This window comes from Mandrillus leucophaeus, unplaced genomic scaffold (assembly GCF_000951045.1).
Source record: "Mandrillus leucophaeus isolate KB7577 unplaced genomic scaffold, Mleu.le_1.0 Scaffold49, whole genome shotgun sequence".
In the NCBI taxonomy this organism is placed as follows: domain Eukaryota; kingdom Metazoa; phylum Chordata; class Mammalia; order Primates; family Cercopithecidae; genus Mandrillus; species Mandrillus leucophaeus.
The window spans coordinates 4,907,950-4,930,212 of NW_012105253.1; the positions used below are offsets into that span (position 1 = coordinate 4,907,950).

At 39.8% G+C, this 22,263-nt stretch overlaps 1 protein-coding gene across 1 annotated transcript in view; it reads left to right on the plus strand.

Annotated features, from left to right (window-relative positions):
- The window catches only part of DGKI (diacylglycerol kinase, iota), a 481,484-nt gene that overhangs the window by 198,024 nt on the left and 261,197 nt on the right, over positions 1 to 22,263 (plus strand). Inside the window, exon 6 of the mRNA XM_011995483.1 lies at positions 6,222 to 6,287. The gene's annotated coding sequence lies outside the window, so the exon portion shown is untranslated. The remainder of the gene's footprint in view (positions 1 to 6,221; positions 6,288 to 22,263) is intronic.

Below are 22,263 nucleotides of genomic sequence, written 5' to 3' on the forward strand. Positions count from 1 at the left end.
CTTTTGAATGTATCACAGTCATCTAAAATATAATACATCAAACACTAGACTATTCCCATTACCATAAAAATGATTTAAGAAAATCCTATGCACCTCAGGAAATGAGATGGCTGTTGATCTGGCTTCTCAGTTGAGAAAACTGGGGGACCATGTTTATTCCTTCTCTCATAGACTGCCCACATCTAATTCATTTGCCCGTCCTTTCAATTTTATTTATAAAATATATTTCAAATCCACCCAATTATCTCCAATTCTGTTGTCAGCACCTTAAACTAAGGTACTGTGACCTCTCCCCTTTGGCCAATGCAATAGCTTCTTCATGACCCTTCAGTTTTCACTTTCAGTCCACCCATGATTTAAAGAAGTAATCTTTCAAAGTGAAAATTAGATTATGAGGTTGGTACAAAAGCAATTCAAAGTAACGACAAAAACCGCAATTACTTTTGAACCAACCTAATATAATTTTCCCTGGCTTAAAACTCTCCAGTGGTTTCCATAACTCTTAGAGCGAAAGCAAACCCTCTGTCTTGGCATGAAAAGGCCCACGTCGTCTGGCCCCTGCCTGCCTTTCCAGCCTCCTCCAGCTCCCATATAGACTTTCTTTCCATTTGTGTGGCACACACAAAGATATTCCCCACCTTTGGATATTTGTGTATTTCATTGCTGTACTGAAAATCTCTTTGCGTGACTGTTTCTTACAGTTAGGCTCAGTTCAAATATCATCCCCCTCAGACACTGTCTTAGTCCGTTCAGGCTGTTGCAATGAAATACCATAGACTAGGTGGCTTATAAGCAACAAAAATTATTTCTCACAGTTCTGCAGGCTGGAAGTCCAAGATCAATATATCAGCATGGTCCCATTCTAGTGAGGGCCCTCTTTGGGGTTGCAGATTGCCACCTTCTCATTGTGTTCTCATGTGGAGGAAAGAGGGTGAGAGAGTTATCTGTTGTCTCTCTTATAAGGACCCTGATTGCATCCAGGAAGAATCTATCCTCATTACTTGATCACCTCTCAAACACCTCACCTCCTATTACCATTGCATTGGGGTTTAGGATTTCAACATACAAATTTGGAGGGGACACAAACCCCAGTCTTTTGCAGAGATCTTCCTTAACAACCACCTTTAAATACATAGTATATTGTTCTTTATCAAAGTATCTTGTTCTTTCTTTTCAGGACACTTTGTATACCGTGATAATTTAGGCATATTACTGTTTGCTTGTCTAAAGAATGTCTCCCTCCTTTAGTGTAAATTTTGGGAGGTCACTCATAGATTTTGTCCTAAATTAATTGCATCAAAACACAGAGTATGTGATTGATGGATATCCGCTGACCGAATGCATTTACAAAGGTATTCATTTCTCTCAAAATGTTTAGGAACTCTTAGTCTAAAAGGACATTTTGAAGATGAAACTCATGACTCACTGACTATGACTCATTTGATATTCTTAATTAAAAATTAAGAATTCTTACTACTACTAATTTAGATGTTTACCTAGTAAATGAAAAAACATTTGCTTTAGAATTAGTTTGACCCTAGTTCGAATTATACCTCTGCTTCTTTTCCACTAAGTGGTAAGAGTCTCTGGAGCACAGATTGTTGGTCACTATGCCCTGGCATTTGCATAGTGCCTGACGTGTGACAAGTTTTAAATAAATATTTGTTGGAGCCATCTAAGTTGAATCTTTCTGGATCTCCTTTTTCTTAGTCATAAGCCATGATGGATTGGGTTATGATTTCTAAGATCCTTTCAAACTCTATAAAATATATATACACACACACACACACACACACACACACACACATATATATATATATATATATAATTTTTTATTTCCATAGGTTTTTGAGGAACAGGTGGTATTTGGTTACATGAGTAAGTTCTTTAGTGGTGATTTGTGAGATTTTGATGCACCCATCACCTGAGCAGTATTTACTGAACCCAATTTGTAGTCTTTTATCCCAGTTCAACTGGCTGTTTGAAAATAGCCAAGCAACTGTATTATGTATTTTTGCTAACAATACTGAATATAAGCCCTGAAATAATGCATTACCAATACTTTAACACCCATAAGTAATAGCCCTTTCCTTGCCCAGTGCTTGAAGTTGTATATGAATAATTCAGAAGTTATTGATGAACAATAAAAAGGTTTTATGATGTTAGAAGCCTTGCTTTGCTATCTTAACAATGTGTCAACACTCACATTTGCAGTGTTAAGGATCCTGAGTCCAATGTCAGTCCAACAACTTAAGAGCTCTTAATAATGGTCAAAAGAAAAGAGGGTGAGAAATTAAAGCACTTGGGATATAAGGATTAGAAAATGTAAATGATTCTATAGTAATGTTATTTTCCTTATTGATGAAGACAGTTGATGATCCTCCCCTCCTCCATGGTAACTATGTGATTTAATCGTCAAAGAAATTAGGTGGATAATTCCATTCAGTTAAACTCACATGTATTGGATGTTTGCTTTGTTCAAACTATCATTAAGCAGCAGTAGAATAAATTTCTATTGGGCCTAAAAAGAACTCTGGACAGAAGGGTGCTGGACATCTCAAATCACAGAGCTATATTTTGGATACAATTACTCATTTTCTTCTATGATAGTGATTTTGTATAAGTTAGTTTATCAATCCATGCCTTAGTTTTTGACTTATTTTCTAGGAAGGATGATATTAAAAATATTTAACAAATGGAAGAGCCATAGAGAGTAATATTTAAATAATTTTTAAATGTTCTTTTTTTATTCCCCAACTAAACTATATGATATTGTACATCTGCTTGCCAAATTATATACAGTAGTCCCCTCTTATCCATGATTTTGTTTTCCAAGGTTTCAATTACCCAAGGTCAACCACAGTCCAAAAATATTAAATGGAGAATCCCAGAAATACACAATTCATGTTTTAAATTGCATGCTGTTCTGAGTAGTGTGATGAAATCTTACGCCATCCTACTCTGTCCTGGGATATGAAACACCCCTCTGTCCAGCGTATCCACTACCTGCCCATTCATTACTTAGTAGTTTTCTCAGTTATTAGATTGAAGAATCATTGTCTATGTAAAATTTGGTACTATCCATAGTTTCGGTCATCCACTGGGAGTCTTAGAACATATCTCCTGGGAAGAAGGAACAACTGCGTGTTGCAGTACAAATGAGGAAGTCAGTCTTAAGATTCCTAAATAATTGTTGATATATGGAAAGTGTTGGCTGACTGTTTTGAGTAGAGCTGTCACTTGCTAAGTGATCCCATGAGTCAGCCATGATTTCACACAGGTAATTGCATCAAATGTTTCCAACATGTTCCTTCTTAAATTGATAGTCATTAGCTGATTTATAATCTCAATAACTACAGATTTTTTTCTGAACATCAATGATATTGTTCATTTTCCCTCAGTTTCTGCTACACTAACAGCAATTATATTACATTTTTCTATTCTGTATGATACTGACATTTTTATATATTCAATATTTCTACTACTGTCATTGAAATCATTCATTGGCATGTCATGTTGAAGTTGTGTGAGCCCTGCCTTGCGGAACAGAGGAAAGGCACAGTGACACAATGGTAAGAGCACAGATTCTGGTGCCAGCCTGTCTGGGTTTGGACCCTCACTTTGACCTTTACATTTTAAGTAATGACTTCTCTGCATTAGTTTCCTTTTCTGTAAAATGAGAATGATATTGACCATGGAAGTCAAACCCTCTGATAATGTGTGAATTGGGATATGCTGCAGTTGGCAGCTGGCTCGGGTTCTCCCTAATGCTTATTCCTAAGCAGGCAGTGGACTAAGGTTCTCATCTTATCCGTTGAGTAGGCAGATGCTAAAGGTGTCAGCAGTAGCCTCAGCTGCAAAGTAAAGAGGTGGAGGGTCCAGTACCTTCATCCTCAGTAGAATGTTTGCACTAAACTGATGGGATAGATACTGATAACTGGGCAGGTTATTCTGGAATTGCTGTCATTTTCTTGAAAGCCACAGCCAGCCACAGGATCCAGAATTGTCCATCCATGTGGATATTTAAGGTTGTACAGACAACCACCACCAGCTGGGCCCAGCCCCCAGCATTCTGAGATTCTTTGGGGGAACCAGTAACATTGCTCAGACAATATGATTTGTTTTCAGAAGAGAGAGATCATTGGAATAGGATCCAGGAGACCTATTATGTCAGAAATTAACATTGTAATTGCTTAATATTGAGGAGGTAGAAGTGGTCTCTAATGTTGAGGGGATGCAAGGGAGCAGTCAGAGAGATGCTAGGGGCACTAAACTGCAATTTCCCAATCAACATATATTTCAATATTTCAACAACTCATAGGATTTTACCGGTACATTCCAAATAAATGGCATCTCTACTCATGAAAATTCTCATGAAAATTAAAAGAATTATTACTTATAAAATATTTCTTAAAGTGCATGGCTCATAGTACACAACAAGTGTTAGCTTTTATAATTAGCTTCTTTCTTAGAACAATCTAAGCTTGTGTCTTTGTTTTATTAAACTGTGGTAGTAGGAAAAGCGAGACAAACATTAGACTAAATTGTGGGACCATTGTGCTTCTTTGTATCTGATTATAGTTAAAAGACCATTATTCCTCCAGAGTCTTTGTTTAGTTTTAGTTTAAGTGGATTTGACATTATTAAGAGAAATAGAGGTGGCATTTCAGTATTGATAATGCTAATGCTTATTAGCGGTATTCTTGTCACTCTGAATTTCATGCCTTGATATATAACTTTTTTTCCCTCTACACTGATCTATTTTCTGTCCATCTGTACTTACTAACAGAACAGTGCCTGGCATGTAGGAAAAATTTAAATAATTGAATACATGTTAAAGTGAATATATATTAATAAATTAATATATATTAATAAATTGAATATATTGAATTGAATATATTAATATATTAAATATATTAATATATATTTTAAATTGAATATATATTTATATATTAAATTGAATATATATTAATATATTAAATATATTAATATATATTTTAAATTGAATATATATTTATATATTAAATTGAATATATATTAATATATTAAATATATTTTAAAGGGAAAATAAGGACTATGGCTAGACCCTACAATAGACATGTTAGTATTAGATTAAGTGTGTTTTCCCAGAAAAGAGCAAAAGAAAATAATGAACACTTTATGGGTATTGTTGTCAGAGGGATGAATTGTTTGTAAGTTATGAGGGCTTGCCTGCATTCTTAGTCCTGAGGATGACTTTCTTGTAATGGTGAATGGTGCTACTTGACTCTGCCCCAGGAGTGCTTGCCTACTTGGGAGGAAAAGGATTTTCTGTGTTTCCTACAGTCTGAGACAAAGATAGACCTTGAAAGCTAATCTGGAATAGTTCATGGTACCCAAGGATGGTTTAAACACAATACCATTGCAGAAACATCATCGATATGCTTATATCTCTTGTCCTTGACATCTCTTGCCTTTAGCTTTTCTCTTTCTTCACTCTATCTAGTTAGTAATTCTTACATCTATGTCTTGTATTAGGAGATCTATTTCTGAGAGTTTGATCTACATTATCTCTAGCTAGAATGTTTGGTGTGGTGCCTGCCTGCCACAGATAAAGCACTACATACCTATTTGTTAAATTGAGTTGGATATTGTTGTTTCAGCTTCTCCCCTTCACCTTTCCACTTTTCTTTGGCCATTTCTTTTACCTGCCTCAGTTACCTCCCAGCTCAAGGTCCTCTACTGTGTTCACAAAGCTGCAGAGTGTTTGACTAGTAAGACGGTAGAGTAACAGAAATCTGGTGTGGCCAGTTGCCACTAGGAAGACGTGGGGGGAAGGCATGAGAAGTGGAATCTACAGATATGAAAGATCTTTGGGGATGGAGAAGTAACTTCATTTGTCCGAGTAGATTCATGTTTATTGTTAAACAAGTCATACTCATAAATATTTGTTTCTGGGCTCATCTGGGCTTAGATCGTGGTTTATATAAATCAATAGTATTGCGACATTAAAAATGAATATTGAGGTTTGCAAATTAAAACATATTCAGTCAAGTGCAGTAGCTCATGCCTATAGTCCTAGCTGTTCAGGAGGCTGAGATGGGAGGATGGCTTGAGCAGAGGAGTTCGAGGCTGCAGTGAACTATGATTATACCACTGCACTCCAGTGTGAGTGACAGAGCAAGTCCCTGTCTATAAAAATAAATTTTTAAAAATATTCATTTAATTTTGTTTTCCCACAGAATTTTGTACGTCATCACTGGGTGCACAGGCGTCGGCAGGAGGGGAAATGTAAGCAGTGTGGTAAGGTAAGAGCCCAGTCACCTCATGGCCTCGCAGGAGGCTCCCCAGGCCTCTGCAAGCACCTGAGGTGGATAAGTCCTGTCCCCGAATCCAGTGTTCACTACATCAGTTCCTTTTTGAAAGACCTTACTTGTCCAGGTCTCTTTAAGAGGCATTGTAGTTGTTCTAGAACTCACTGCATGAGGCAGTGGTGTTAATAAAAAGAATTAGCACATTTTAAGATACATGGATGCATTCTTACAGTGAATTTCATTAATGACTTTTGAAAATATAACTATTTTGTGAAAATACCCTCATGAAGACAACTGACTCATCATACTTTGGTCAGTAGCAGCAAATCAATGGGTTTGAGTAACACGATGTATGCTGATATAAAATTGTGTTTGGGCAGAACTGTTTAGGACAACATGGTCAGCAGCTAGAAATGTGTTGCTCCCTTGGGACATTATCCAGTTCCTAGAAGAGATGCCCTTTTTATTTGTGGTGGTTTATATCTACCTCCTCTGTCATCATGGCTGCTTATAGGCCCCTCAGGATGCAGCGCCACTTGGAAAAGTGAGCTGGGGCAAGGGGTGGGGTGTTATGACTACATACTATTAAATGCCGTAGATCCCATGTGTCATTGACCCCAACAGATTTGGGTTATAGCTTTTTCCAATGTACAAAGATCTACTTTAAGGATGACGGGGTCCTCTGGGAGGGTTAAACTGGTGGTAAATATCACTATATGTATTTATAGTGTGATTTACCACCAGTTTTTTTAATGACATCAGTAGTAAACTGATGGTCATCAGTAAAGGGAAGTTTTGATTTGGCAGAGGGCAAGATAATTTGGGGGGAATATATTCCTAAATAATTATTCCTCTGTTTGTTTATTCATGTGACTCCTTTGGGTCAAGCATTGGTGTGAGCTGCCCAGGGCAGCATTTTTGAGAGCAGAGCAATGCAAGAAAATATTGGCTCCCTGAGGTAGGGTTGTGGAAGGTGAGGGAGGGAGACTTGGAAAAAATTGCATTAATTTTGCTGTTTTGCCCAGTGCCTGGGAAGAAAATATGCTGTAACCATTGGTTATGGAGGTCTTCTCTGGAAGGCTACATACCTTAGCCTCCAGGGCATAGGCTCCCATTGTAACCAGTATTTTGTCCTCTAGTTCAACCTGGTGGCTCTCAGTTGGTTCTCTTTTAGCCAGTAAAGAGGATGAACAAAACAGGGTGAAAGCAGAGCGAGGTAAAACAAAGTAAACAAGGCGAAGGGGGGAGGTGGAAAGATTTGTACCGATTCTTTTTGGCCATCTTACATGTCCTGGGGAAAAGGAGGTCACACCTCTACTCTCCCATGACCTTTCTCTCTTGGGTCCATCAACCTCTTCCAAGGTGTTGCCTTGGGGCTTATGGATTTTCTTTTACTTCAAGAATCATTGACTGTAACTTTCCCATAAATGTGCATGTATGTGTGTGCATGCATGTGAGGGTAAGAGAGATGCTGGTAAGAGTCAGGCAGGCATAGCAATTTTTTTTGGTCAGAGATGTAAAGAGTAGTAAGAATCTGGATGAATAGGTCCTTCACTTTGAAAAAAATATCTTCACTGGAGCCCAGTAGCTGGCACCACCTCAATAATGTAAGCCATAATGGAGTGGGAGGGATTTTATTAAAAGAAAATCAATAAACATTTTATACTTTGAGACAAGTGTTCCCTAGTGCCATATTGCACTCTCTTCTGGCCTCTTGTTGGCATGGTCAACTGAACAGAAAAAACTGGGCTTCCTCCACCCTCAGTTGCTGTGTCTCCTTTCCTGCCAGTGTTCTCAGCCAGCCATCGTGCCGTGCGCACAGCTCGCTGCAGGTCTGTGGTCAGTGGGGAAGTCAGTGATCCAGCTTGTCACGTCATGTTTCCAAAATATTGCACTATTATAGTTATCTTTTGTGTTTATAATCCAGCTTCTCCATGAATTCTTCAAGACTCAAACAATTATGGGATGGGTGGGATTGTTTCCTTGCCAAATAATAAATTACCCTTCCTTGGATTCCAACTTCCACCCTGGACAGGAAAGCTATGGCTCTGTTTCCATTTACAGATTAAGTAATGAAAATTCACTCCAAACCTTGGTGCTATGCATAATTTTCATCAGTAGTGTTGTACATTCTTATTCATATTCATAGACTTTTAAACCTCACTCCATCCCCCCCCTCCCCCCACACACACACGCACGCACACATACATTATTCCGTAATTTACTCATTGGGATGGAGTGAAAAATAATTGCCTCACTTAGCAAAACTTTTTTTTTTTTTTTTCCAACTGATGGCTTGCAAACTTTACAAATTTTTTAGAAAGTGTTGATGGTTAAAGAGTGTTTGTGATTTCCATTTCTACTTTTAAAATACACAATAAAACGATGTTTGGACTGATTTTCTCTTGCCGTAAATATGTGTTTGGCTGAGTGTGTGTGGCACTTACCAGAGATCAGATGAGATAACTCATGATTTGATTGCTCAGTTCCTTTAAGGTTAGCTCAATGCCTCAGCCTACTAGGTTTATAACCCTTCTGCAGTTTTTCATTGTCATTCATAGTCCTTGATTACATAAGAGTCAGGGTCAAGGCACAAAACAGACGAAATGCTCATGTTCAAATTATGTAATTTGATGAGAGTTTAATGAGGAGAATATTTAAAATACGTGAAAAACATCGGGGGTGGAGTGTGGGGGAGGGCGGAACCACAAGAAAAAGTGGAGCACACTGTGACTAATATAGAGAGCTGTGGTCAAGCAAAGCCTGAAGAGGTGAGGAGATGGAGAGAACCCCTTCCCAGGAGCTGCAACTTTTAGTCACAAGACTCAGCCAGCCTGTGGTGACCTACAGACTGGGGAAATACATCCCTAGCTCCACCTACCTTCACTTTCTAGTGGCCAAACCCAACAGAAACCAGAGCACAAGGGATTCTTTGATGCAATCCATAAAAGCCAACTCTTTCCAATGAGTCATTGAGTAGAGAAGGATGGAGAGTAGAACTGAAGAGGCAGATGGAATGGATCTAGCATGTATTGTTTAATGCAAACCTGTAGTCAATCAATGGTTGGAGGCAGAATGCATACTTCTGCTGTAAACATGTCTCTGATCTTCCCTAGATCTACACATTGCATTTATTCAATCAAAATTTATGAAACACTAAGTTGTCTATAGTACTTCAAAAAATCTATAATCAAAAAAGTATAGTAATGATTATGGCTATTTTGACTCTTCATTTTTTGAGGGAAACACACATCCAAACCTAGCATTATGGTAATTGTGAAAATATGTTTGTAAATCACTACTTGAAAGCTTATCTTTTGTTTCTTCATATGTAAAATTTATTAAAATAAGCTAACTTTTTGAAAATCAAAATTAAAAAATTTCGAACATCAATTCTTGAAACCAGTTTTAAATGCAGTATACACATTGAATATCCCTTATCTGAAATGCCTGGAACAAGAAGTTTTTTGGATTTAGATTTTTTTAGGATTTTGGAATATTTGTGTATACATAAGATGCCCTGGGGATGGGACCCAAGTCTAAGTATGAAATTCACTTATGTTTCATGCTACACCTTAAACACAAAGCCTGAAGGTAATTTTATACAATATTTTAAATAATCTTGTGCATGAAACAAAGTTTTTACTATGAGTTGTCACAGGAGGTCAGGTGTGAAATTTTCCACTTGTGGCATCATGTTGGCACTCAAAAGGTTTTGGATTTTGAAGCATTTTGGATTTTTGATTTTCAGATTAGGGATGCTCAACCTGTAATACATAGTTAAACTTTGTCTACATTTTTTATGCAATTCAGTTCCTGTATTAGGCTGTTTTCACGCTGCTGATAAACACATACCCGAGACTGGGCAATTTACAAAAGAAAGAGGTTTATTGGACTTACAGTTCCACGTGGCTGGGGAGGCTTCACAATCATGGTGGAAGGCAAGGAGGAGCAAGTCACATCTTATGTGGATGGCAGCAGGCAAAGAGAGAGCTTGTACAGAGAAATTCCCGTTTTTAAAACCATCATAGCTCACGAGACTCATTCTCTGTCACAAGAACAGTGCAGGAAAGACCCGCCCCCATAATTCAATCACCTCCCGTTGGGTTCCTCCCTTGCCATGTGGGAACTGTGGGAGTTACAATTCAAGATGAGATTTGGGTGGGGACACAGACAAACCATATCAGTTCCCTAACCAAACATACTACATTAATATGAATTATTTGTCTATAAATAATATGTACTTTCATATATAGTTTATATAGCATGCAGTGTTTTTTAAATGGGAAAACATCAAAACTATATTTGTAGTAAATATTGTTAAAAAATAACTTGAGAATGAACTTAGAGTACAATATGTAAATTATACACAAAAATACCAAAGTGTTTAAAACTACTTCATGGGAGTGCAGTTGGGATATTACATGGGTAGGGAAAGGGATTACAGAGTATAAAAATAATGGAAAATACTGACTTGGGCCTTTCAGGAATGTCCCCTTATCAACTTAAAGCAACATACTCTACTAATCTGAAAATGTGTACCCCTGGGAGTTAAGGTTAAGGATGGGGAACGGAAGTTTAAGGGTGAGGATTCACGCACTGGTTGGGCGGGTTTGGTTATTTGCCTGTCTGTGTGTTTGTGCAGCTATAGCAGAGGAATCCTCTCCCGGTAGCCCCAGGAGGATTATGAGTAGGTAGAGGGGGCAGTACAAGGGCAAGGAATCTAGGATGCTCCATAAAGCCCCTACCCACATGACTGCTGGAAGCCTGGCCCTTCTCTCCTTGGCTGAGTATCAAGAAAGGGGATAAGGACAACCACTGTTCTACTCTCTGCTCCTATGAGTTTTGACTATTTTAGATTTCTTACACTAGTAGTATCATGTAGTGTTTGTCCTTCTGTGTCTGTCTTATTTCACTTAAGCATAATATCCTTCTATAGATTCATCCTGGGAGGGGGAAATGGGGAATTACTAGGCAAAGGGCACAAAGTTTCAGTTATGCAAAGCGAGTAAGTCCTGGAAATCTATTGTACACCATAGTGCCTATAATTAACAATACTGTGTTGAATACCTCAAAATTTCCTGAGGGGGTTGATCTACTATTAAGTCTTCTTACCACCAAAAAAAAAAAACCCAAAAAAACCAAAAAAACAAAAACCTAATAATAAATAAACAGGGCAGGAAAACATTTTTGGAGTAAAGGATATGTTTTTGGCATGGATTGTTGTGATTCAACACAGTATTGTTAATTATAACAAACTCATCAAGTTGTATACATGAAGTATGTACAGTTTTTATGTAGATTATACCCCCAAAGAATTTTTTTTTAAAAGAAAAGAGGATGGGGGCTAAGGGGTCCTTGCTGCAGTCCCCAGTTTTCGTCTGTAGAACCATTTTGCTACTGTCACTGCTCCCTGGGTCTTTGATGTGGTCAGTATCCTGGTCATCGCAGTGAATGCAGTGCCCTGGTCACTCTGGGGCCCTTTGTTCTTTCTTCAGTAATTTCCCCCACCCAACTACCTTCTCCTGGCTGCTGCTGCTGGGCCTGCTGGTACTTGTGAACCCAGATGACCTACACGGGGAGCAGAGACCCAAACCTCAGGCCAGGTTGGCAATGAGGACACTTCCTGTCATGGTGTTCAGGTCCCAGGTACACAAGCAAATGATCCCTTTGCCCCCGATCATGATGGGGTACATGGTCCCAAAAGGTTCCAGGTACACAAGGTTCCAGTCGCAAAAGGTTCCAGGTACACAAGCAAACGGCCTCTTTGTCCCCTGATAAGATGGTCCTCAGAGACAAATGGCTTCTGTCCTCCTTCCTCACTTCCTCAGCAGGGCTGATTCTACTTCTACATATTTACCCTCCTTTTTGGAGAATCTGGCCCAAGTCATGTGTCTCATGATAAATCTCTGGTTTTGATTTCAGTCTTTTTAAGGGACTGATCTCATCGCATATTTCATATGTTCTTGCCCTCTCTTTGTTGCTGAATTTGATTGAAGTATAAACTAGATATTAGCAAGTAAAAACATTTTATCAAAGTGACTACTTCAAATATAGTAATTTAGACATAGATGAACAAACAATCAGAAAAGCAAATCCGAACATTTTAAAAATCTTTGTGTTCTTCTTCTATTTAGAATTATTGTCAGATGAGCTCATACATGTAAAGCAATGTATGGTAAATGTGCACCTCATATTTGGATGCCAGTTGATGAGAGCTACTTTCTTCATGAAAAGCAAATCAATTATAGACTATGTATAAATAATAAAAAAATTTTAGTATTTTTGAGAAATTAGAAACATATAACTTCTCTGCCTTTTAAATTAATAAGGCATATAAAGCTGAGAAATTATAAAAATATAACGATAATAAATATCTCTGTATAATATATATAATCAATATGTTATAGTTATTTACATATGTATATATGTATATCTATGTGTGTACATATATATCTGTGTGTGTACATACATATATGTGTGTGTGTATATATATATATAGTCTTGCCAGATTAGAGACTGAAAATTCATAAAAGGGCAAAAGTTATTTACATATGTATATATGTGTATATATATATCTGTGTGTGCACCTATATATGTATGTGTGTATATATATGTGTGTGTGTGTGTGTGTATATATATATACATATCATTATTCTTGCCAGATATGAGACTGAAAATTCGTACAAGGGCAAAAATAGGAAAAAAAGAAGCATTGGGGAAATGAAGAAAATAATGACATTTAAGAGAAAAATTGGAGGAGGAACATGAACAAAAATGTATATGGAGAGGAAAGAAGAGATGAAGAGGTGAAAGTTGAGAAACAAAGGGACAGAAAGGTCCAGAGAGCTGCCAGCAAATGAGTAACAGTATCTGGAGAATGAAAAGGAGGAGTTCTGAAGCCACCAAGCTGATATTTACTAGTTGAGCTGTGCTCATTCCTGGGTCACACTGGGATTCCCTAGGGCAGGCAGGCTTGGAAAGGGGTAAGGGAAGCAGTTCCCAAATCCTCATTCACCATTTGTCTCTTTATTAAAACCTGGGTCTGACCTGCCTGAGAACACTTTTGTGATTCTCCGCGCTGACCTCCCTTTCCAAGTTGCCTTTCTTCAATCCACTTATGACGGAAAGCATTCTTCTCCCTCTTTGCCCCAGGTGTAAAAGCCTAGGGATGTCAAACAGACATATGAAATATTGATGTCAGAAAAAAAGTCTCCTTTAATTAGAAAAAAGAAATGAAATATGATTTCAAGGAAGAAAAAGAAATGATATAACTTTCTCTCTTGTTAAAGAAAGAGCATGTTTATGTATTCTTTAAATTGACCACCATGGTGATGAGCAAAGCCAGTGCTTATGCTTAGTTTATTTATAATCCAGGCACAGAAATGTGGGCTGAATAGTTAGCTGAGAAGCAAAAATCAAGGTTTAATAATTGGAGCTTTCACTCTTTTTTTTTTTTTTTTTTTGAGACGGAGTCTGGCTCTGTTGCCCAGGCTGGAGTGCAGTGGCCGGATCTCAGCTCACTGCAAGCTCCGTCTCCTGGGTTTGCGCCATTCTCCTGCCTCAGCCTCCCGAGTAGTTGGGACTACAGGTGCCCGCCACCTCGCCCGGCTAGTTTTTTTTTGTATTTTTTAGTAGAGACGGGGTTTCACCGTGTTAGCCAGCATGGTCTCGATCTCCTGACCTCGTGATCCACCCGTCTTGGCCTCCCAAAGTGCTGGGATTACAGGCTTGAGCCACTGCGCCCGGCTGGAGCTTTCACTCTTATAGGGCAGAATTAATCCAAAAGTACATCCACAGTTGATTAAACAAGTCAGGTAAGTCTAAAAGTACCTTCAAGTTGGTTTAACAGTTGGTTAGGAAAGTTTTTTATTTTGATGAAGTTCTACTGAACAGGTATAATTCTTGTTTATTAGTTTCAGCTGGTTAAAAGCAATTTTGGTTAAACACAGCATTCCATTTTGATATCTACTAGGAAAGTGGTACTGTTGAGAGGACATTTTTCCTTTTACATGGAAAATGTTTCCTTTTTCATGGTCTTCTCCAATAAAAAGATAGGCATATTATTACCTTTTCAGGTCCAAACCATTATTTTAGCTTGAGGTTCCCAAGAAACAGATTCTGAGTTGAGATTTATGTGCATGGAGTTTATTGAGTGATCTCAGAAGTGATACTGGTAGGGAAGTAAAAGTACCAGGACTGGGTAGAGGGAGGTGTTGAACTGTGGTGCAGTCACAACAGAGGCCTTAGTCAACTCCAAGGGGAACTGGAAGAGCCCTTCAGAGTTGCCTGGCCTTGACCCACAACTGGGCGAGGACTGTCCTTGGCTGATGTCTTAGTTCATTTTCATTGCTATAAAGTAATATCTGAGGCTGGGTGTTTATAAAGAAAAGAGGATTATGTGACTCACAGTTTTGCAGGCTGTACAAGAAGCATGATACCAGCATCTGGTGAGGTCTTCAGGAAACTTCTGCTCATGGTGCAGGGGGAGGGAGGAGCCCTGAGTGTGAAGATCACATGGCAAGAGAGAAAGAAGAGGGGTGCCAGTGTCACCCAACAATCAGATGTCACGGGAACTAATAGAGTGAGAATTCACTCATTACTGTGAATGCAGCACCAAGCCACTCATAGGGGATCTGCCTCCATCACCCAAACACCTCCTAACGGTTCCCACTTCCAACACTAGGGATCAAATTTCAGCAGGAGATTCTAGAGGGGACAGATATCTAAGCTGTATCAACTCAAGTGACTCTTTTAGGCTCAGGGAAATTCCTGAAGATGGGAGGGTGACTCATTTGAAGACCTTCAGCTTCCAAGACTCCTCTCAACTGAGGGAATGAGGTGAGTGGCTCAGGCCTGAAGCAGAGTTATCTGGGTGGAAAGCCACAGTATTCAATACTGTATTGAATACAGTATTCATTCCTGGTGCTACTCAGAATCCCTTGTTTTGTATCACACATTTTTAGAGCAGCTCTTCCAGGGTTCTGATTGGTCGAATTTCCTGGGAAACATAGAAGAGGAAGGATATGGGATAAACTATAGCCTCCATGGTTGCAGCTGTCTTACATCTCTGCTGATGTTCATCATCTCTCTCCTCAACCACTTATCCTGGATTCACCTCACTCTCAACTAGTGCTTCTGGTCTAGGTGACCTACCTGGTAGGGGGACCAAGACCCTTATCTCTCAGCAGTCTGATTCCCTGGTCTTGGCTGCTGCAGTTGTCTATTTACTATTAAAATTGTTCAGAGCAGGCCGGGCGTGGTGGCTCAAGCCTGTAATCCCAGCACTTTGAGAGGCCGAGACGGGCGGATCACGAGGTCAGGAGATTGAGACCATCCTGGCTAACACGGTGAAACCCCGTCTCTACTAAAAAATACAAAAAACTAGCTGGGCGAGGTGGCGGGCGCCTGTAGTCCCAGCTACTCGGGAGGCGGAGGCAGGAGAATGGCGTAAACCCGGGAGGCGGAGCTTGCAGTGAGCTGAGATCCGGACACTGCACTCCAGCCTGGGCGATAGAGCGAGACTCCATCTCAAGAAAAAAACAAAAACAAACAAAAATTGTTCAGAGCCTTACAAAGGCTGGCCCAGTGGATTGCCTAGTTACCAGATGTATTCTTCCAGCTTCCATTGTCAGGTAACAGCTAGATCTGTGCCTAACGATCAGGATCAATTACTCCTGTCAGGATGCTGGCTCCTTTCTGTGCCTGCTGGTCTCTTAACACAAAAATTCCAAAGTAACTGGGTGCAGTGGTAGCTTAAAGTTTAAGAGCTCCCTGTTACGTCCCATGATGAAGAAATTCTCCATCTGGGATTTAGACCCTCAAAGCCCAGAGCTGTGGGGACCAGAAGCACAAACTCCCCAAGTGGGCCACAGGCATAACCACTACTACTTTCACTCACTGGTTTCTGTACTTACGTATTTTGTCATGGAGAAAGAGCACCATGAAATGATCATAGACTTAGTGAGTAAACATATTGAGTCTGGTGGATGGTGCTCACAGGATATTTTCTCAAAGCTGAAGCCAGTGTTAAATTTTCAGAAGATTATTCCATCTCTCTGTCAGGCCTGTGTCTTCTGGATGGTGTAGGCCATGATAGGTCCAGTGGATCTCATGGTCACATGCCTGCTTCTGCACCTCTGTGCCATAAAATAATTTCCTTGGTCTGGCACAGTGTTGCACAGGATCCTATGCTGGTGGGTCAGACATTTCGTAAGCGCTTGCATAGTGGCGCTGACTGAGGCCCTAAAGAAGGGAGAGGTAAGTCCATATCCTGAATATGCATTGATTCCAGTCAAGATGAGCTGGTGCCCCTTCTAAAGTGGAGGGGGTTCGGTGTGATTAGTTTGCCTCAGAGTAGCTGGTTGTTCTCTCTGAGGGATGGTGCCATATTGGATGCTCAGGTTTGGTGTCTTTTGCTGGCAGGTTAGAAATTCAGCAGTGGCGGGAGCTGGCTGAGTTTTGATGACTGGCCGTGCATGCTATTGGGCCCACATATAGCATCCATCACTCCACCATGGGTACTGTACTTACAAGCCCATTGCACCATCCATCAATGGGATGGCTTATGACACAGTATGGTACCTGCGTTATGTCTAAGATTTTAGTTCTTACAAGGGGAATGCTCTCTGGTAGGAACTGATGTGCAATATCAGGATTTTTCACTCTTTGTACTTACTTTCATATGTTCTTCCATATACTTCTTCCCCAGACCTCCTGTTTCCCTCCAGGGCCCTGGCCAACCATCCATGCCATTTATCACTGCCTGTAAGTCATTATATATTCTTATGTCAAGCCATCTATCTTTTCGCATAAATGGGATGACTAGTTGCTTCACCTGAAGTTATGCGCATGAGGAGGATTTCTTATTATTCCTGTCTCTAGGGCCCACTCCTGAGTAGACTTCAGTGCAGCAGTAGTTTGCTTTTGGCCTGGATGTATATAGCAAGTTGATTCATGCATGAATGAATCTCAGTATTTTCCTCCTCTTTGAGCTGGTCATTCAGTACTCCCATTTTTCCATAGCTGAGTTGAATGAGAGACCTGGTACTGTAATAATAGTGGATAATGTGGGTGATCTGAGCCACCTACTCATGCATCCCTGGTACTGCTTGTTCCAGATCTCAGATGGTCCCACTTACTGTAACAATGGCTTAAGCTGGGCTCATTCAACCTTGTGACATAGTGATCCGACAGAATTCAGCTCATGACAGCTGATGATTCATGGACAGGTATTTCTCCACCAGAGCACGATAACCTGCCAGAAAATATTTTTGAAAGGTATATAGTTCCCTCTTGCAGATAGCACAACCTTGTTTCAGAATCCTAGAGTCTATGTTGATTTTCCTATTGGTGCTTGTTATAAACACCACAGGACATCTTTTCTCCTTCCCTAAACTTCTAATCACATGGAGTGACAGGGATTCTTTCATTGCAGGCTGGACCTGCTGCAGCACTGTTTCATGCTCTGGGCCCCATTCTAAGCTGGCAGCATTTAATGCTATCCAGTAAATGGATCACATTCCTAAATGTGGAATATGCTGCCTCCAGAACCCAGAAAGGCCAAATAAAGTGCTGTGCTTCATTCTTAATGGTTTAAATTAGGAAATGCAATAATTTTTTCTTTAGATTGGAGGGGATATTCTAGCATACCTTGGACCACTGACCCCTAGAAGCTTCATTGACATGTGGGACCCCTGACTCCTCACTGGGCTTATCTCCCACCTTCCTTCTCACCAGGACCTCCGATGTACCTCTCACTTCTTGCTCGTCTGCTTTAATGTGATGCCACTGATATGGTGGACCGGATGATCTTCTGCAGAATGTTCACACAGTTCAGGTTCCTTTGCATTATATCTGGATAACATTTGAAAGAGTTGAAAGCCTTGGTACATGCCTGTAAAAATGTACTGTTAACCCTGAAAGCAAATGCAAATAGTTTTGAATTCTCCTTTCAGAGAGGGATGGAAAAAATTCATTTGCCCAATCAGTGGCCACATGTCATGTACTTAAGGCTGAAATATTACAAATTTGGCACAGTGGCTGCAAATAGAATACACTGGGTTGAATTTGTGATATTCAGGCACCATTCTAAAGTCTCTGTCTGGTTTTATAGCTTCTCAGCTGGTGAGTTAAATGGGGATATGTTGGAGTACACCACCTCTGCCTCCTGCCTCCTTTAGTCTTTAAGGGTGGCCCTTAGATAATTTTGGAAACATAAACACAGTACTATTGTCAGAGCTTTCAAAATTAATAGAAATGTAATACTTATTCCTTCTTAAGAATGTGACATTGATTTTGATATAGTTATGACTAGAAGGATGGTTTGAAGGTTTCACTTGGGCTTCCTCTTACATAACAGACTAAGAAATCAGTCTTAGGGTTGTGCCAGTTTCCACATCTGTTCACTCCACTTACACAATTGAGGACAAGGGAAATTAATACTGATGGGTTTGTGGGACCAGTAGACTCTCTGAAAACCAGCCCTGGTCTAGGACTCCTGCCTTTTTTTTTTTTCTGAGACAGAGTTTCGCTCTCGTTGCCCAGGCTGGAGTGCAATGGTGTGATCTCGGCTCACGGCAACCTCCGCCTTCCAGGTTCAAGTGATTCTTCTGCCTCAGCTGCCCGAGCAGCTGGGATTATGGGCCAGCGCCACCGAACCCGGCTAATTTTGTATTTTTAGTAGAGACAGGGTTTCTCCATGTTGGTCAGTCTGGTCTTAAACTCCCAGCCTCAGGTGATCTGCCCACCTTGGCCTCCCAAAGTGCTGGGATTACAGACGTTAGCCACTGCGCCTGGCTGGACTTCTGCCTTTTGCTTGTTTGTTTAACTGGGCCTCATGTTTGTTTGTCTGTTTGTTTATTTGAGATAGAGTCTTGTTCTGTCGCCCAGGCTGGAGTGCAGTGGCATGATCTCGGCTCACTACAGCCTCTGCTCCCTGGGTTCAAGCAATTCTGCCTCCACCTCCTGAGTAGCTGGGACTACAGGCATGCACCACCACAACCGGCTAATTTTTTTGTATGTTTAGTAGAGACGAGGTTTCACTATGTTGACCAGGATGGTCTTGATCTCCTGACCTCGTGATCTGCCTGCCTCAGCCTCTCAAAATGCTGGGATTACAGGTGTGAGCCACCATGCCCAGCCTGTATCTTTATTTTCATAGGGGACCATTAGATACCTGGGCTGCTTCATACCCAGGGTATACGTGTCAACTTGTACACTTGTCCATTAGTCTTTAGAATATTTGGACATTTCTCTCTCTCCTCAGTGTACCACTACCCAAGTTAATAGATGTAGGTCCTTTTAATTAAAGACCAGAAAAGTGTTACTGTAGACTCTTGATGTGGTGTTGTAAGATTCTTCTCCTGGGGACTTACCCTCTACTTCAATCAATGGATTCTGTGTTTGAAAACTGGCTTAGGTCGAGAAACAGAGCAAAAGATTGTGACTTTTTATTGCAACGTCATCCCTCATCTCTCTTGATCACCCATTCTTGATGTCTTCTGATTCTATTAATTGAGGACTATCTCTTTCATCTGATAATCCATATTTCTTGTAGGGATGTCATGCTATGTTAACCATTTCCATGGCTCTCTAGGTCAAGTCCCCTTGGCTGCAACTTCAATCTTGCAATAAGTGCCTTCACTTTGTTTTGGTGGTTTAGTGCTGCCATAGAGTCCATATTATTTTAGAATTCTATAATTCCAATTACTGTCAGAGTGCCCAATCTGTAAGGTGTTTCCTAGCATTGGGGCTAACCTACGAGGAAGAGCCAGCTCTGAACTTTCCAACAATGTTGGTGCTCTTCTCACCAGCACGTTTCTTATTGCTTTGGTAAACGGAGTGTCCTTTGGGCCTCTGGCAGATCATAGTCAACTGATGGGCTTTTCAGCTGTACCTAATATAGCAGCTTTAGCCTGCCTCGTTCTGAGATTTGGTTTGCTTCTTTGTCACTGCAATTCAGACATTTCTACTTCACTTAACATGGGTCAATTTTTTTTGTTCAAGTTTTCAAAAGCCACCCTAGTGTTATCATCATCTTCTAGGGTTCTTGATAATGTGTTAAATCCTCTATTATAGGTGAGTGCTCCCACAATGCAAAATTATCTAAGTTCTGCCCTTTTTCATTCTTCACCCTCAGGATCCAGTTCCCCCACACTTTCCCATTCCTGCTAGTACATATTGATTAGGTCCTGCAGTTAGTTCTTTTGAGATGTAGTTTTTTTTCACTCTTAGCAGCCTCTTCACCTTCCCTGATCAGGCACATTGCTCTGCAAAGATTATTAGATCATTTGAGATACTACTGGGAAGAGCAGATGTAGTAAAACCCCAAAGTGAAGTCAAAACTATTTCTAGAGAGCAGACTCTTTTCTCCGTCTAAGGCATATCTTACATGCTAATGTCACCTTGACATAAATTCATGAAGCAAGGAGGGGCACAATCTGAGTAATTCTGGGAAATTTTAAAGTCTTCTCAGTTGTCTGGGAGCTCGTGTAGTGAAAGAGTCTATGTTTACACAAAAAGGAAGTGTAGATAATTCTACTGGCAGAAGAGCGTTTTCTGCAATCAACAAGCTAAGCGTAAACAGTAAAGACAATTATTTCCTGTAATGTCACACCATCGGCAAGATTATACGTTAGGTGGCTTAACTGATTTATCATTGGTAACTCTGTTGACATCAATCCTATCTTTCAAAAATATTTAAATTATTTTAACTAGTCTTTTTTTTTTTCAAAAAAAATGCTGCTTGGTGAATATTATTAGCATTAAAACGATAATTTTTATTGGTAAGGTTATGAGTTAATCAGAGGTGGAAATTAACTTTCATGGATCAGCATTATCATAATGATAGCTGGTTGCCTCACTAAGATAATACTTTCATAAAAGAAACCTTCCTGGTGTTCTGGGACAAAGATATAAACCCAACAGGTAAAAGCTCATATATAATTTTGGCCTTATTGAATGTAGCACTAACTATCTGAATAAAATATTTTTGTCCTAGAATCAGGATAGTCATAGCAATATGAAATATAAATATCATAGCTAAAGATAGTTACTGTAAATTACAATGTAAATCAGTTGCGGTTGTTATAGGTGTCTGTCTCAATTCCACGGTCTTGGGTTAAGTTGTCTGCTTCCACGAAGGCATCTGCTTCCGAAATGAAGATGTCGTGGAAGTTATGCCTTAGTTGTTTCATACAGTATGGCACATTTGTGGTAAGAGTTGTTACGTTGTACTGAGAATCTTGTGCCTTAAATTTTTGATATTTTTCCCCAGAAGACTGAATGATCTATAGCTTGTAGCAGGAGCCTTCAGATAAATGAATGGAAAAAGCAAAACCTTTCTCAGGATGATGGGGTTGATTGGCTTTGATTAATAATATATTGTGATTACCAACAATATTAGAATGGAGGAATTTAGAATACAGGGGGCTAATAAAATGTGAATCTATGGGCATAAATCCTTGATTCCCCTGGAACAGGAAGATATTATAGACAGTGAGGGCACTGAAAACCTTCAGTCTTTTATTAATGCTGTAAGAGATATTGTAATTAAATCCAAGAGATAAGTATTTAGATTTTTCAGAGATGATTCTAATAAAGTAACTACCTAGATTCACCTAATTTGCAGCACTGTCAGAAATTATAAAGACATTGTTTATTATAATCCAATATAGATGAATATATATGTTTACATTTTGAAGATCTTAAATATTTATAACAATTTTAAGACTAGTAAAATTTGTATAGAAAATTTAGGAAATTTAGATAACTTAGGTTTTCTTTTTTTCTGAGACAGAGTCTTGCTCTGTCACCCAGTCTAGAGTACAGTGGCGAGATCTCAGCTCACTGCAAACCCCACCTCCTGGGTTTATGCCATTCTCCTGCCTCAGCCTCCCGAGTAGCTGGGACTACAGGTGCCCGCCACCTCGCCTGGCTAGTTTTTTGTATTTTTTAGTAGAGACGGGGT